The 17,754-nt window shown below is 37.7% G+C and overlaps 1 long non-coding RNA gene across 1 annotated transcript in view; it reads left to right on the top strand.

Annotated features, from left to right (window-relative positions):
• Window positions 1-3,695: 3,695 nt before the first annotated feature.
• The window catches only part of LOC149501868 (uncharacterized), a 56,876-nt gene continuing 42,817 nt past the window's right edge, over window positions 3,696-17,754 (top strand). The window contains exon 1 of the long non-coding RNA XR_016323823.1: window positions 3,696-4,359. This is a non-coding gene — a long non-coding RNA (uncharacterized LOC149501868). The remainder of the gene's footprint in view (window positions 4,360-17,754) is intronic.

The following is a 17,754-nucleotide window of genomic DNA, read 5'->3' as shown; positions in this document are numbered from 1 at the left end:
AATTGGCATTTCACAAATTGCTTTGACACTTGAAGGGTCAACTTTGACTCCTTCTTGACTGAGATATGTCCTAAGTATTTAACTTCTGTACAACATATTGAAGATTTTTCTTTGTTAAATTTAATATTTAATTCAAGAGCCCTATTTAATACTTTTTGAAGTGCCTCATTATGTTCTTATATAGTTTTTCCAAAAATTAGAAAATCGTCCACCATTACCTTGACATTATTTATATCACTAAACCGTTTAACCATTTCTCCATGAAAATTTTCTGGAGCAGCATTAATACCAAATGGAAGTCGGGTAAATCTGTATCTACTAAAAGGAGTAATGAATGTAGCTTTGTGCATTGTAATATATTTTTAAAGTACATTGACGTACTGTGGATATTATTTCACCACTGTTAGATGATAATTTATGTCTACTCTTTGATATACTGTCTAAGAGACTTCCTAATTGATGAAAAGTTTTTAAATTCAATGTGTTAGTATCGGCACCTGTGTCTAGTAGAAAAGTAACACTAAGACTATTTATTAATAAATTTATCTGCCATGACTCTTTGTTTACATTATTGACATGAATTGTTCCCATATGTAGCCTATTATTTGTGTTTATATTGGGCATATGACCTTCAGTTTCTAAAAAATGGACATTTTTATTCTTACATGCTACTGCAAAATGATTTGCCACAATTTTTACATTTTACTCCTAAGGAGGGACATTTATACCTATGTACTTGTAAGCACCTACCACATTTTTTAGTTACTTGGTTATTTGACTGTTGTCTGGAACTAGATGTACGTCTGCTCTGGCTTGACTGTAGATCTCTTGCATGTGAAGTACTATTTGACTGCCTTTGTCTTCTATAACTGGAATTAGACGACCTGCCCGATGAATGAAGTTTCTTCCAATAATTTAGCTTGTTTCCTGGTCGTCTCCAACTGCTTGGCTAATTGAACAGCTTGGTCAAGTGTCTCCGGCTTTTGTATAAGATTTTCTTTTTTCATGTATTGGTTTTTTGCATGTAGATTCTAGCTAAATATATCTCTAATTAGGTCATCTTCCAATGAATCAAAGTTACATCGTCTGCCAATATTTTTTAAATCTGTTACATTGTCTATCGATTCTTCTAGATTTTGTCTTCTATTCAATAGTTTATGACGTTCCATTGTCACATTTATTTGAGGAATGATGTGATTACTAAATTTCGACGCTAATTCTTCAAAGGATATTGTATCAATATCGACATTAAATGAATAAAATATCACTAACGCGTCTTGTCCAATTTAATATAATAAGATGGCGACTTTGCGTTGATCACATTCATCTTCCAGATTATTAGCTCGCATGTATATTTTAAGTTGAGTATACCAGTTTTTCCAAGTTAAGGGCATGTTCGAGCTTCTCATATATCTAAGGGTTTGAGCCCATATGTGACTGATGTAGCATTGACTTAGTTGCGCGTCCCTGTCCGCCATGTTGTGTGTTTTCGACTTTATCCATTTTGAACATAATTTCAGGGATATTTTTGTATTTTTAAATATTATTTTCCAAATTCCTTACTTCTGACACAATATGAAGCCAGAGGATGGCCGGGTTGTAGCTATATTTTATATTAAAACGACATGAGCTCTGTGTGCCAGTGCGTGCGACTTGTTTTAATGGCGGATGTAGTCCAGTGTTGCCGCTGGGCAAACATTGGGTTGCCGTACTGGAGAAAAAAATCTACCGTATTTAAAAAAAAATTGCTGTACAAAGTAATTCAAAATTTCAAATTTCAATTAAAAGTATTTTATTATTTATTTTAGACTAGAAATTAAAACAGTATATATTTTTCACTCCTCTCTTCCCATCAAATCTGTATTATTGCCTAAAGTAAGTTCAGTTTCAATAATTTCATTTTTTTCGTAATTTGATGGTTTTTTCATTTTATTGATCATTTCGGGGGTTGGCTTATAGTTCGCACAGTTTGGTTGATTTCTGACAATGCACTCTTTTGGTAATAATGTTCCATTTATGGTATATGTTAAGAGGCGGTTTCTTTGTTTTGTTTTGATTAGGTTTACGCATTGAAGATTCTTTTTTATACACATTTTATACACTATCTCACGTATCGCTACACTGCACTTTTTCAAAAGATAAAATTGCTAGCTAGCTACGCTTGCTAGTACTAACAATGAAACAAGAGCGAGGCGGCGAGGTGACTTGAGGAGAGGACTTAAAGAGCAGGCGTTGTAGATTATAGGGAATTCCTCGTACCAAACATGAAACATTGTCTATTATAAGAGCTGGATGTGTTCATGTTTACGCAAAAAGTATCCACGTCCTGTAATTTCTTTGGATACATTAATTGTTTTTTAACTTTATGCTCTTGTTAGACTTAACCTAATAGGTATATGGCACTAAAAAAGAATAAAAGAAATGCTCTTGTTGCCGTATTTTAGAATACGGCAATGACCACTCTGCCGTATGCCGTACAATTTGTCTTTTAGAAGCGTGATTGCCGTACGAAACGGCAATTGCCGTACATTTGGCAACGCTGATGTAGTCTCAAGAATATATTAAGTGTATAATCTATGGTCTCAAGTAAGGGTGATACCGATATATTAGTATTCACTGAGATATTCGTAATACAGCTTGTATTCGTGTATCGGTAATCCGTCGAATTCTGATATGCTAATATTCCGTATTCACTTATTCATAATAATAGCCAACTCACATCGGTCGGGTTGTATCTATCCACAGAACACTGTTACTTCTAGCGAAGTATCTATCACACGAAAATATACTGGCATACGCCGTACGTGTCTCGCGGATATCTGTCTACCACATTCATAACAATACTGCATGGTCTAAGAGTAAGTGAGATAATCTACATGTTTATATACTTGATAATACTTCTGTCAGGATCAAATGTGCCGACATAACCCGGTCCGTTACTCCCCTCGACCGGGTATCCGTAAATGGATTCCCCAGCGTTAAAAGGATCAAATGTGCGACATCAACCGTCGTAGACCCACTTTTATTAAATCGATTTCGATTTTGATTTTTAATTCTATTAATATCAGAAATTATTCTTTCTACTTTGGCGTTTGACAATGGTAGTATCGTCATTTGCTTCACAAATCGGGACAAATTGCCATACTTTGGTTTGCTATTCGCATCACAGGTTTGGCTGCCTGCACTCCAAAATTTATCCACCATAAAAGTTTCAGACGTCGAACTAGAAGTTGACAATAAATTAGACACGGAAACATCTAATTTTGATTCCCTATATCCTTTTTCAACAATTTGCATGTTTTCTGTTGCAACTACAAGGATATCGTGATGAATAGGACATCGCGATATTCTTGTGTATATTTATGTTTCATTTTAAGCTCGATTATAAAAATTCTCAATGAAGGAATTCCCACTGGTCTATCAGACTATGCTCAAGGCACGAATGGTAAAGAAAATAATGAAAATTAAATAGTTACAATCCATTCGATGAAAGGGGGAATATGGCAGCTTTCTATACAACGTTTTACCTGAAATCCATTTGAGGCGTCTTGAAATAAAAAAATGTTAAAACGATAGGGATAACATAACATAAGTTTAATCAGAAATATTTTTTATATTAGGAAGTCACAAAAAAAAGATATTAACGTTTTTAATTTATAATTTGAGGTTACCTATCAATAATAGCTGTCACTAATTTTTGAAGTGAAACTTCTTTATCGGCGTTGGAAAAAAATTTACCGTCACATTTTTCGGTTACGCGTCACATTTTTCCGTTACGCGCCATCTTTTTCTTCACCATTCATTGTTGCCGTACACAAGTGAAGGTGCCTCTTTACTCGGTAACAATAATTATAAAATACCGATGATTTTAAGTGGAGATTTTAATGTAAATTTTGCATCGGAAAATTCTTTGAAGCTAGTTGAATTTCTGAAAGATAAATTGAATTTATCCATGAAAAACAGTCCTCAAACGTCAACAACAAGATCTGGCACTACAATTGATGGAGTTTTTACTCGGTCACTAAATTTCGTGGAATGTAAACCATATATTTCATATTTCAGTTACCATAAGCCATTAATTACAAAAATATATAATGACAATGACAATGATAGTAATAATTCTATTACAATTAATGAAATGCTGTAATAATCTTAGTAGCAAAAAGGTAAAGTGAAATAATTGTATTATTTGTATTCATGTCTATGATAATAAAATCCTTTTGTTTAAACTTTATCTAATTTAACTTTATTTAACCAATTTCTAGAAAGTTGCATGTAGATCATTTTTCGAAAAATAAGGCCATAAACAAGTTTCACTTCTTACGTGTGTACACTAGTACACGCACACATTTTTTGTAGGTAGGTATCGTCTATAAAAAATTGAAAGAAACAAAAGTAAACGATATGTATAAATAACGTTTTTAGTTTCATTATCATAGATAAACGAAGGGTAGGTACGCCTATAATACTACTCGAGTAGGTACCCTTAGCAACTGCAGTTACCTAAGCAGTTACTTATGTAGTTTGTTCTTTCTTCTTTGTAAATGTGAAAAAATATGTATCAGAGATAGGTTTAATAGGTAGTTTTAACCTTTTGAACGCCAAAGGCGCATATTTGTGGCAAACTAAAGCTTTCCCTGTACACAAACGTCACAAATATGTGACCAAAAAATAGGTTACGAAGATTCGATAGATTATTTCACGATATTACATTTTTATAGAATTTGGGGCTTGGCGTGGAGGGCACTGCTCTGATGGTCAAAAGGTTATATAGGTACTAACAATACGAACTGTTTTAATCGAAGATTGTCTCTGGTTGAAACAGTTCGTATTGTTATCATGTAGGTATATAGATACTTATACCTAGTCAGGTCATAAATTCTGTCACATGTTTAATGTAAAATAATTGAAACAAGTTTATTCATTATGTAACCATTAATATACCAAAATGAACTTAACAAAACATAGATTCTTATGACACTAAAGTTTATTCAAAATGACCTCCGTGATTTTGAATACAGGCCTTCAATCTGCGCGGCCAGTCGTCTATCGCAGCACGAACGAGATCCATGTCAATATCGGCGGCTGCCTTAATCAAGGATGTCTTGAGTGACTCCAAATTGGGATGAGGCTTTGAGCACGCCTTTTCCTCAAAATGTTGCCATATCTTGTAATCTAACGGATTCAAATCTGGACTGGAGGAGGGCCAGTCTTCGTGCCGGACGAAGTCGATTTCACGCGCCGCCAGCCAGTCTTGTGTGCTCTTCGCTCTATGAGCTGGCGCCGAATCTTGTTGGAATACCCAGTGCCTGTTATTGAACATGGTATGAGAAAAAGGTTCCACAAGGTTCGTCAGGACTGTATTTTGATACACAACTGCATTCGCTTTTACACCTTTCTCACAAAAATGTACCTCTGTTAAGCCCCAATAAGAAACTCCCAACCATACCATGAGCGAGGATGGAAAATGACCTCGTTGGACACGCGGAATACGGTTGCTCGCTTCTTCACTACTGTGTGCGTACACCTTATCATTATGTTTGTTGTAGCTCTCTTCTACGGTAAAAAATTTTTCATCCGAAAAAACAATTTCCAGATATTTTTTTCCCGCGTACCGCTTCAACAAAGCGCGGGATCTCTTCAGTCTCAGGTCCATTAGACGAGCATTCAAACGATGTCCTGTTTTTCTTCGATATCTGTGGTTCTGATTAACCCCATCTGTAGGGCCAACAGTTTCTGCTTACGTTTGGGATTTCTTTGAATTCGCGCCTTCACAGCTTTTATCACTGCTGGAGTCCTAACAGACCGAGGGCGACCACTTCTTGACCTGTCATCTACACTAGAGTCTTCATTGTATCGTTTGATGGTACGATAAACGAATCTTTTGGTTATATTCAAATTTTTCAGTATGTTAAAAATTTGAATTGGCGCGTAACCGCAACGATGCAACGCAATAACTGCAACACGGTCTTCTTTAAGCTTTCACTCCATATTTAAAAATTAGTAAAATTCTAAAAGTATACATTTTTATTTTCATGAACAATTCGAAATTCGAATTCAATAAACTTTTTTGTGGCCAGCATTCTAAAAGAAAAGTTTTTACTGTGTGACAATACTTATGACCTGACTAGTTAGTATATATAAAACAAGGATTTTAACTAGATAACATTTATTCCTCATCATCTACGTCTCTTACAACTATATCATCGAGAGAGTCTGCTGGTGCAGATATATGTGTCTCATGCCTGGCCCATCCAAGGTACTACACGACCATCATGACATGTGCGCAACAACCTACAGTACGCCGACCAACTAAACAATTGCAACAGTATTCGACTATACTCGATCTGCTAGAATGATTATTTTCAACTAAAATATAAACATAATATTGTTTCCTGGAAACGTGTCGCGATTTTATTTTGCCTCTTATTAAAGTGGTGTCTCCAGTTCCCCTTAAGTTACATTCAGAGGTATCAATTGTTTCGGTATAGACTTCAATTCTGTACCCGCCATGGAAACGTATGTGCTCCCCATAATAGGAGCAAGCTTGACGAATTTGATAGGTTCCCATGGCGAATAAAATGAGATCTCTATATTCAAGACGAGAAATTAATAGCACATTGTTGCGGTCAGCTGAGAGACTCTGGAAGTTGGCTGATCTCCGGTTCATATTTTCTGCTTCTATCATATTTGCCAGATTGTTGTCTAAGGTGTTTCTTTCTAAGGTAATATATTATATTTAGAATTTAATTGGCATACTCATTATTATTTTTTTGTTGCCTTTGTAGGCAGACGAGCGTACGGCCCACCTGATGGTAAGTGGTTACCGTCGCCCGTGGACTTCAACAATGCCAGGAGCAGAGCCAAGCCGCTGCCTACTGCTTAATACTCTCCACAAGCCTCGTTTGAAGAAGGACATGTCATAACGCTCGGGAAACACCGTGGAGGGGAGCTCATTCCATAGCCGGATGGTACGTGGCAAAAAAGACCTCTGGAAACGCACTGTGGATGACCGCAGTGGCTCCAGGTAGTATGGATGAACTCTACTCCGGTGGCGGGCGGTGCGATCGTAAAAACGAGACGTTGGTATCATCTCGAACAATTCCTCAGAGCACTCACCATGGAACATGTGGTACAAAATACAGAGGGAACCGAAGTCCCTCCGCAGACCCAGAGGCTCCAAACGATCCGTGTGAATGGGATTAACGACAATCCGAACGGCTCTCTTCTGTATGGAGTCAAATGGAAGTCAATGGATTTTTTTAAGCGAGTACCAAAGCTGTTCAATAGAGCCGCTGCTATTTGAACATCCTGCATCATATGTGGTAGAGACCGATGACAATATTCCTATCTGAATATTTTAAAGTCTCGTTTAAAGTAACCATTTACTACCTCTACTACCCATCGACAAACAGTAACGCAGCGGCTCTGATTTGCTTGAGCTATGGTTAATTGGTACTCGCCTTCCAAAAGATAATCTGGCATATATGCTCAATAACCACAGTCTTCTAATAAATTAATACTATCTCTAAATCCTTTATCTAAAATATGACACATTCCTAAATAATGAAGACATAATTTCAGCATCTGAAGTTGTAGCTTTGTATGGGCCAAAGCAGTCCACAATATAGCCATCACAAGTTACAATTAAAAATACCTTTAATAGATTCCTGTATTTATGGAGAGAGTAACTATCTTTTTGAAACATGTAATTACTACTCTTGTTAGTGTAAATATAGGTACCATCACAGGTCACTATTATATTATTATTATTGCCGTATAGGCCATTTGGTATTACCAGATTATGGCCAAGTAATTGTTCCCTAGAAATATGATTTAATACCTAGGTGTCTCGGTACATAATCTTGCATAAGTATTTCCCGAACTTTGTCCATGAATACATCTAAACTGCGACGTGGCTTTTGCACTAAAGTGGCTATCCTTTCATCAGATTCTCCTGTTCTAGAAGCAAAGTCACAAGACCTAGACTCCCCCTTTTAATTTCTAAAATCCTTGGTACTTCCTCTAATAATAAATAAAACTTTTCTTTAGATAGCCCCACCCGATATTCAAATATTCGGTCATCCATTTCTTTCAGATAGCCCCACCCGATATTCAAATATTCGGTCATCCATTTCTTTCAAAGTCTACTGTAGGATTAAATGCATTTACAAATGAAAATATGTGTTGAACATGCTCAACATTAAATATATTAATGCTATTCTCTGATTGATACAGATTGTCCCAAGAATTTCTAAATAACTGAATGCCACAGACTCGTGTCCGTTTTGGGACATAATATTTATGGTTACTTAATATTACAAATCTTAATTTGTCCGAGACACTGTGCAAGGCACCAATGTTATTGCAGTCAGGAAAGAGGCAATGGCTACTAGGATTGGCCGCTCTTTTTGTAATCTGGTAATACCACAGTTCCAGACTCTGTATTTTGAGTGCCTGATGGCCTGAAAATATCTTGCTCATGTGGATCTCCATAGGATTGATGGTCCTCCAAAGATACACCTTGTTCAGGGATAGAGATATGCTCTGCAACGGTAGGCTCATTAGGTGGATTACTAAGTGAGGCATTATCATCTCCATGTTAAACGGCTCCTTCCACTCTTAATTCATCAGCACGATTCATACGCAAAACCTCTCTTGTAGTTCGCAACCAACAGACATGACATACTTTGTGTCAGAAGCTGTTACCTGGAAGTAGTAAGATATGCTTATGATTTTAGCATATAATTGTGTAACATTTATCAAGGATGAAAGTCATGCAGGTTAAATTGATCAAATAATATATGCTAAATCTTACAATCAGATTAATTGTACAAAGATTAGTTGATATTAATATTAAATTAAACAAACATTTTAAAATTGAAAGGTCTTTTTGTCCAATGCCTATGGAACTAATAAGATAAAATATAATTTAAGTAAAGATGCACATATCTTTTTTTTTTTTTTTTTTTTTCGGTCCGGGGGCCGAACCTCCTGCGAGGTAAGATGCATACACCTGCTGTGGTTTCTTATGGCGTTTAATTATTTCAATCATCTGTAGTTGCAGTTCAGTGGGAATGTCTCTTAATATTTTGTCACTTTGCCTTTGTATGAGGGAACAGCCACATAAAATACAAACATTGGTATGACCACGCTGACTAGTTCCAGCTTGTGGTTCATTACCAGAATTTTGCTGAAGATTATGGTTTACTGCTGCTGTTGAAAGTTCCCAACATGCTTCGCAAACATAATCGTCATCAGGTACGATATGCGCGTACGCCTGCTATCCATGATAAAAGTGCAAAGAATTCAAGTCGCAAGGCTCAATCGGAGTCCCTTAGAAAAAAGCACTATTTGCACAAGTCGTCGTATGGGGGCAGAAAATCAAGTCCGTGGGCAATTCCGAGATCAAAACTTAAGATGAATTAGGTCAGTCGTGTGATATCAGCGTACAACAAAATAAAGCAACTGGCAAAGCTATTAAAAATAATTTAATGGATAGTAGACTATAGAATCAGTGCTGCCATAACTATTATTTTAATTACCGTATAATAAAGTATTTGATTAATCTTACAGCTTAATATATACAACGAACACAATATTTAGTTATTTTATTACGTAACAATTGTAGCAAAGAATACTTAATATTACTGTTTATCAATTAAAATACTTTAGGAAATTATTTTTTTAATAAATACTGCAATATTTTTTTCTTGGCAATATTTTTAATATCGTCCTTTACAAATGCATTAAACCGGAAGTACCAAAAAACGAATTAAAAGCTTATTAAAGTAACATTTTTTCGTGGCTTTGCCACGTGCCTTTGCCTAGCATCGTATAAAAAACGAGCAAATAAAATAATAAGTTTCGTTTATGTCTCAATCTAAGACGCCTTTTAAAACATTCAGGTAAAAAACTGCCATTCTTCTTTGTCCGTAATGCCAAAAAAGTATTAGAATAACTGAAAAGCGTGAATTCTACTAAAATATACCAAATAATTTTTACATACTAAATTCTGTTGCCAGTACCTCAAAATCTACCAAAAAAAAAAATGTGTGCGTGTACTAGTGTACACACGTAAGAAGTGAAACTTCTTTATGGCCTTATTTTTCGAAAAATGATCTACATGCAACTTTCTAGAAATTGGTTAAATAAAGTTAAATTAGATAAAGTTTAAACAAAAGGATTTTATTATCATAGACATGAATACAAAAAAGTTAAATTAGATAAAGTTTAAACAAAAGGATTTTATTATCATAGACATGAATACAAAAAAGATGGCGCGTAACGGAAAAATGTGACGCGTAACCGAAAAATGTGACGGTAAATTTTTTTCCAACGCCGATAAGGAAGTTTCACTTCAAAAGTAGAAATCTACTAAATCTGGTCACGCTACGTCGGACGCAACTACCGGATCGCCAAGAGGACAGCCGCGCGCTGGGCTCACTGAATTTGGCTCCCCTTTTTTTGATTTTCGGATTTTTTTAATTTTTAATTATTTGTTCGTCGTTTGTTCGTTAATGTTCGGATGCACACAAAATCTGTTTTTATTTAAATGATAATTATTAATAGTTCAGTTAATGATATAATAATAAGTTCAAGAAATATATTGCGGGGACATTTAGTAGAAATTCATTTAACATGGAAGAATAAACTTAGTATATAATATATACTCTATAAACAGGATTTTATTTAAAAAATATATTTATTTACATCTATATTAAACTTAATTATTACTATCGAGAAGTATCTTGATTGATATATATTACAAGGCTTAGTTTTTTTTATTTAGAATCGTAGGCGTGAGGTGATGGTTTACTTATTAGATATAAAATAATTAATAATTAGGAATTTAATTGTTTCTTATGATCGAAAAATCACCAATAGTCGTCGAACAAACGGTAATTGATCAAAATTAATTAATCTGAGCGATAAAAATAAAGATATCTATTATAGTAAGGGTAAGCCAACTTAAGGGTGATCATTTGCTTAATTAATTATAAATAAATAAAAGACGAACAAACAATTTTTACATTCAAACATTAACGAACAAACGACGAAAAAATATAAAAAAATAATAATCCAAAAACAAAAAAAGGGGGGCCAAATTCAGTAAGCCCGCGCGCTGCGCTCTGCGACACCTGCGCCGGGGACGGTGCTCCGCGCGCCCACCGCACGCCCCCCCCCCTTTTTTTTTTTTTTTTCCTACCTATTCTGATAGCCCTAGTGGCTATTTCAGCGTAACCCTAACTTTAGTAGGTGAGCTCACGGGACTCAAACCTGATGACGTTGCTAACACGAACCCTAGCAAGAGTCGTGCTTCGCAGAATCTACCACCGGATCGGAAACGCGACCCACTGAGAAGATCCGGTGAGAAACTCAGTGGGCTGTGTCTGACAGTTAATTTACTCGTCGAGCCCTTCGTCGCAAGCGACGGGTTCGACGAGAACGGTGACCGGTGCTTGAAGTACCTAAAAGCACCGTTAATGAATCAGGAGGATCCGTAATGCCGGGGGCCGGAGGCGGGAATACGCCCGTACGTCCCGGCCCCTGTAGGTAGCCGCCTCCCCCCGGTGAAGGTCAAGGGGCGACCTGAGGGGGTGAGGCCGCGCGGCGCGCTACCAGCACTCTAGCGCGCTGCCGTGGAGTGAATAGAGCGACCGGTCGACGGTGTATCGCGTCCCGACCCGGCAGGCTGGTTCTGGTCCAGCGGGGTATTCCGGGACACCAGCGGCACCGTCTGGGCGGCCCAACGGGCTGCCGTACCGAGACGGCCGACGTTTCAGAGCCTTCGATTCGCCTCGAAGGCTCCGTCGGCTGGGCGTCCTTGGGGTGAGCCGCGCCGTCTGGTTGTAGTGTTGACCGCGGTAGCCCCCCTATCTCATCCGGGTTCTGACCTCGGAGGGGATCGGACGTCGGGTGTAAGAGTGCAGGGGAGTCGTTTAGTGGGTGGGTCCTAAAATCCTTGGGCCCGCGGTCTGCTCACAACACCATGCAGACCGTTGAGTCTCACATACCCCGCGCGCCCCTTTTGCGCGGGGACCTCGTAGGAGGTTCGGCCCTAGACCCGAAAAAAAAAAAAAAAAAAAGGAGGATCCGTAATGACGTGCTTTGGGCGACGTCGACTGCTTTCCATTCGGTCCGCAGGATCGGGAATGTAGTTACCGGCGGCCACGATGAGAGGGTTCTCGTGTCGTGCCGCTTTTTTTTTTTTTTTTTATTTATTTATTGCCCTTGTAGGCAGACGAGCATACGGCCCACCTGATGGTGAGTGGTTACCGTTGCCCATGGACTTCAGCAATGCCAGGGGCAGAACCAAGCCGCTGCCTACCGCAATGATCGAAGTGATCCCCCCCACACACGCACTCACCCTAGCATGACGTACAGTGTTTCTCAAACTTTACACATCCAATCTCTACTTAGTCTGGCCATAAATACTGTTACAATTAAAAATAAATAAAATATTACATTTGAATTTGGAATCTGTCATTTTTATATGATTGCTAATTGAGTTTTCTCATTTTGGCGCCAATACATTGTACAATATTTTGCGATATTAAAATGGAGTGGAGGGATAAAGAGGACCGAATCGCTGTGATTGCATTACACAAAGTAGGTATGGAGCCAAATGCAATTTTTAAAACTCTCCATACGCTTGGTATTAGTAAAATGTTTGTGTACCGGGCTATTAATAGGTGCAATGAGACCTCCTCTGTTTGTGACAGAAAAAGATCTGGCCATCCACGTAGTGTTCGTACGAAAAAGGTGGTCAAAGCAGTAAGGGAAAGAATTCGAAGAAATCCTGTCTGAAAGCAAAAGATTTTATCTCGGGAGATGAAGATAGCACCTAGAACCATGTCGCGTATTTAAAAGATGACTTAGGACTTGCAGCCTATAAGAGACGTACTGGTCATTTCTTAACTGATAATTTAAAAGAGAATAGGGTGGTAAAATCGAAACTACTGAAGCGGTACGCAAGGGAGGTCATAGAAAAATTTTGTTTACGGATGAGAAAATTTTTACAATTGAGCAACATTTTAACAAGCAAAATGACCGTATTTATGCTCAAAGCTCTAAGGAACCTTCCCAATTAGTCGATAGAGTGCAACATGGGCACTATCCGACTTCAGTAATGGTTTGGTGGGGTATTAGCTATGAAGGAGTGACTGAGCCATACTTTTGTGAAAAAGGTATCAAAACATCGGCACAAGTGTATCAAGATACCATTCTTGAGAGGGTAGTGAACCCCCTTAACAAGACCATGTTCAATAATCAAGAATGGTCCTTCCAGCAATATCGCCCGGGACCCAGGTGTGGAGTCGCTCATGGAGTTTGTGATTAGGCTCGCACGTAATATGTACGAGCGAGCTGAAAACGGCCCCCATGAGCATCTCCACAACATAGCCCCGCTGCACGCCAGACCACCTGATGGTAAGGCCTTGCCGAGGGAGCTGTTGGTACCCCCGACGATTGTTCGCAGTTAAAGATCCTTATCGGCTGTGAGGTCACAGAGGACCTATGAGCGTCCTCCTCGGGGCTGGGTTCTCTAGCCTCTTCCCGCAAGTCTCTAGTCGGTTTGGCGGGTTCACCCTTCAGGGGCCCGCACTATAGCTCCCCGCTAGTGAGCATCAATCAATTCCTCCACTTAAGGAGGGTATTACATTTTGAAGGCACACCCATAAACATACATATATCTATCTCGTTCTTACTCAGCACTTTAACTCGCAGGAAAACAATATAACAGTATTTCAGTGCGTACATAAAATGAAACATGAATAAACGTAAATGTCTAATGAGGCCGAAAATCCGCCATGTTTAGCGCACCAAATGTAATTGTCACGTCAGTTCGGCTGTCTGTTTTGGGTTGTACATTATTTAATGACTTTGATATCGATTTAATATGATTGCTTATATAAAATTTCTTATTTTATCATGCTTAAAACATACAAAAATAATAATTAAAACATATTTTATAGGATATCAAACTCGATGCCCCAAAACTATTATCTATATATATTTAAATTCATTATGGAGCCCTCATCCGAAAAATCGGACACCATTTTTCGGTCGGAATCTATTGATTATAACACTAATCATAAATACCTCTTTAAAATATGTCATCAAAACATATTTAGACATTCTGTTTAGGTATTTCGAGAAAAATCTCTTCGGAACTATTTAAATAAAATAGTTTTATTCCGCAGTGAATAAAACACTTGTAAATTCGTTAAATATTTAATAATTAAGTGATTTTAGAGAGGAAGTCACAAGGAATGACGTTTGTAATTAATGAATAAATGTTCTGTAGGTGTTTATTTTTTATCACGTGGTCCCTTGATAAGTTTAAAATTTGAATCACTCTCAAGTGAGAGTGACTCAAATTGAATTCAAGTGATTCAATGATAGAAATTGGCAGATGGCACTGTACTACGCCATATCTTTATGTTTGCGGCAAACGACAACTTTATAAAATCAGTGTAGCAAATTTTAAAAATCGTCATATCGTTTACTTGTCAAATTTGAAGCACGAACTCTTCTAAGATTTCACATAATATCTAAATCACATCATCTTTGCACATAACAATATATGTACTTACTTCCTATTAAAGTAGAAATTCTACAAATAATTCATTCAACGTTTATCGATAAAACCTACTAACATTAAAATCTTCTGGGCAGCACTAAAACCGTCATGTTTTGTGGCCAGATGACGTCAAAGTGGCACGAATTTTTTGTTGACGTTTCATTTCCATAGGTTTCATACTTCAGTGCTCTAATCCCAGTGCACATACTCGTATATTCACAGTACAAAACAATGATAGCATCTTTTCGTCAAAGCACAATATTTGCATAATAAGTAGCAACAAAACCAACAAACTATCTTCTATCTCAGAAAATGTATTTGATAAAAAATACTAGTACGTAATTCACTACTTAATGCCATCTCGCGGTGTTATTCAACTACTTCATGGAATTGAGGCAAAACTAAGTTCCTACATGTTAAATGGCTACTGTGTAATTCAAGTTGGGGACGATGATTTTAAATATATGCAAGATTATTTTATTTTGATTTCTTATCTAAGAGTAAAATTAATGGCAATACAACAAACCAATATTATTGTATGTTTACCAACTTTTAAAGTTGGATATCTCTATAATGTATTTAATAGAAGAATTGAATTATTTAATCAGTTACTGTACATTGACATCCTAGATAACGAGTATGCATATTTAATTTTGGTGGATTCCAATTTAAACTGAAGTTATGACTATCGTATGTTTTATAGAAAAATGGGTTCCGTTAATAATTTTGGCTTCAAAGTTATTTTAAGAAATATTTGCTCTTTGGTAATGAATATTAACTCTTCTAATACCTCACACAGCACTTTAGAAAATAGTTGCGAAATCCAAAATAAAGAGTTTTTTTAAGCTATTGCATAGATTTTATCGCGGGTCTTGAGCGCGGCTTGAGAGCGGAATCATGAAATTCCGTAACGAAAAAAACCTTCCACCCCTCACTACGCCTACTATGTAGCTCGCATTCAACACATTCACACGTTGCGCTTGTGTAGTGTGATGGCGCGATTCAGCTTTTGCGTCAAGCGCCATCTATAGGCGGCAAACGGAATTGTAAAATAGAAAATTATATCACATTACAATGCGTTGGGCGTGCCATTTTCTATCGCTTAGTCGAAGAATTTTATTACTACTCCTACTACTCATTCAGTGATTGGAGTGGCATTATACTACTATCTATCTTGAGATTTGAATCTAAATTGACTGTAAAAATTGTTATAGACTACTTATTATCCAATTTTACTACAAACAATGGTACCTTTCTTGTTTCAGATATAAGTTTGCATTTAACATACCTGGGCCCCGAAGGTCAAATATTTAGGCGTCACCCTCGACAGTAGGATGACATTCCGCCCTCACATCAAGACGGTACGCGACCGTGCCGCCTTCATTCTAGGACGTCTCTATCCGATGATATGTAGGCGAAGTAAAATGTCCCTTAGAAATAAGGTGACACTCTACAAAACTTGCATACGCCCCGTCATGACCTATGCAAGTGAAGTGTTCGCTCACGCAGCCCGCACTCACTTAAAATCCTTCCAAATTATTCAATCCCGTTTTTGCAGGATAGCCGTCGGAGCCCCGTGGTTCGTCAGGAACGTCGACCTCCATGACGACCTGGACTTAGAGTCCATCAGTAAGTATCTTCAGTCGGCGTCGATGCGCCGTGGCACGACACGAGAACCCTCTCATCGTGGCCGCCGGTAACTACATTCCCGATCCTGCGGACAGAATGGAAAGCAGTCGACGTCGCCCAAAACACGTCATCTCGGATCCTCCCGATCCACTAACGGTGTTTTTAGGTACTTCAAGCACCGGTCACCGTTCTCGTCGAACCCGTCGCTTGCGACGAAGGGCTCGACGAGTAAATTAACTCTCAGACTCTCAGACACAGCCCACTGAGTTTCTCGCCGGATCTTCTCAGTGGATCGCGTTTCCGATCCGGTGGTAGATTCTGCGAAGCACGGCTCTTGCTAGGGTTCGTGTTAGCAACGTCATCAGGTTTGAGCCCCGTGAGCTCACCTACAAACGTTAAGGTTACGCTGAAATAGCCCCTAAGGCTATCAGCTTAGGTAGGAAAAACAAAAACAAAAAAAGGTGTTCTTTTTGTATGCATTCTATTTATGATCATTTTCCCGAAGACGAGCGCGAGGTTTGTTTGGGAGGAAATCATCATCATCATCATCTCAGTCTGTCTACTGTCCACTGCTGAACATAGGCCTCTCCAACTGATGTCCAGTGCGGCCGGTCCGTTGCCACCCGCATCTAACATGCCGTGGGAGGAAATAATTAATGGTTATTAGAGAAAGTATTATTTCGTTCGGTAGAGAATGGCGCTTAGCGCAGCAGAAAGAGCGAAGCGACATCGCGAAAAATTAAAGCAAAATTCTGAAAAATAATCCTGTAGACTGTAGGTGTAAGTAAAAATATAAAATAATCACCAACGACTACTAAGTTGGTTCTCGTAATATACCTAAGTTATGTGACCTCAAATTATATTGATAATGTTATGTCTTTTAATACTTTTATGTGTATAACAAAAGGTTTAATGAATCTTAAATATTAATAATATTAATTTTACGCCCTTTTTGACTGTGTTTTAAATTGGCAGTGTGGATACTGCTCAAATTATTCCTATTCGTCACGCAATTTTCGTAATAGTCACTGTCCTATATTCTAAATTGTACAAAACTAGTTTTAAAAGTATCTAGATTTCTGTACTGGCTTGTGATACTTAAGGGAGTTTCTTGTGGTAATAAAACTCCAGCACTTGATATTATTCTGATATATTTTAATGGAGATGTACAGCGTGCTTGAAGAGCGGGTAGTGAATGAACGAATGATAGCGAAATACATTAACTTATTAAGCTGTGATACTTAGCGCCTTAGAAGGCTAGCATCCTTGACATTGCTCTAAAATAATTGAAGGCACTGGCCTGAACAATTTCTTTATAGTATTAAGTTTTGAGACTATTAGAATTTTGTTATTACCGAAATCCTCACTTTGCTTGATTTTTGAATTTGTAACACGTATCATTATTAAACAACTTTCCTAGGGCGATGTGTCTAAGAAGTGACGAAAATGAAACTATTTGGCTGATTATTTATTATTGCGATAGAATTATGCTAAGTTTTTCTTATTTTTGGAAACATTTTAAGCATATTCTTATGCTAATA

The sequence above is a fragment of the Bombyx mandarina genome, chromosome 11, assembly GCF_030267445.1.
Source record: "Bombyx mandarina strain Sakado chromosome 11, ASM3026744v2".
Lineage (NCBI taxonomy): Eukaryota > Metazoa > Arthropoda > Insecta > Lepidoptera > Bombycidae > Bombyx > Bombyx mandarina.
This window is presented reverse-complemented; position numbering and strand designations above follow the sequence as displayed.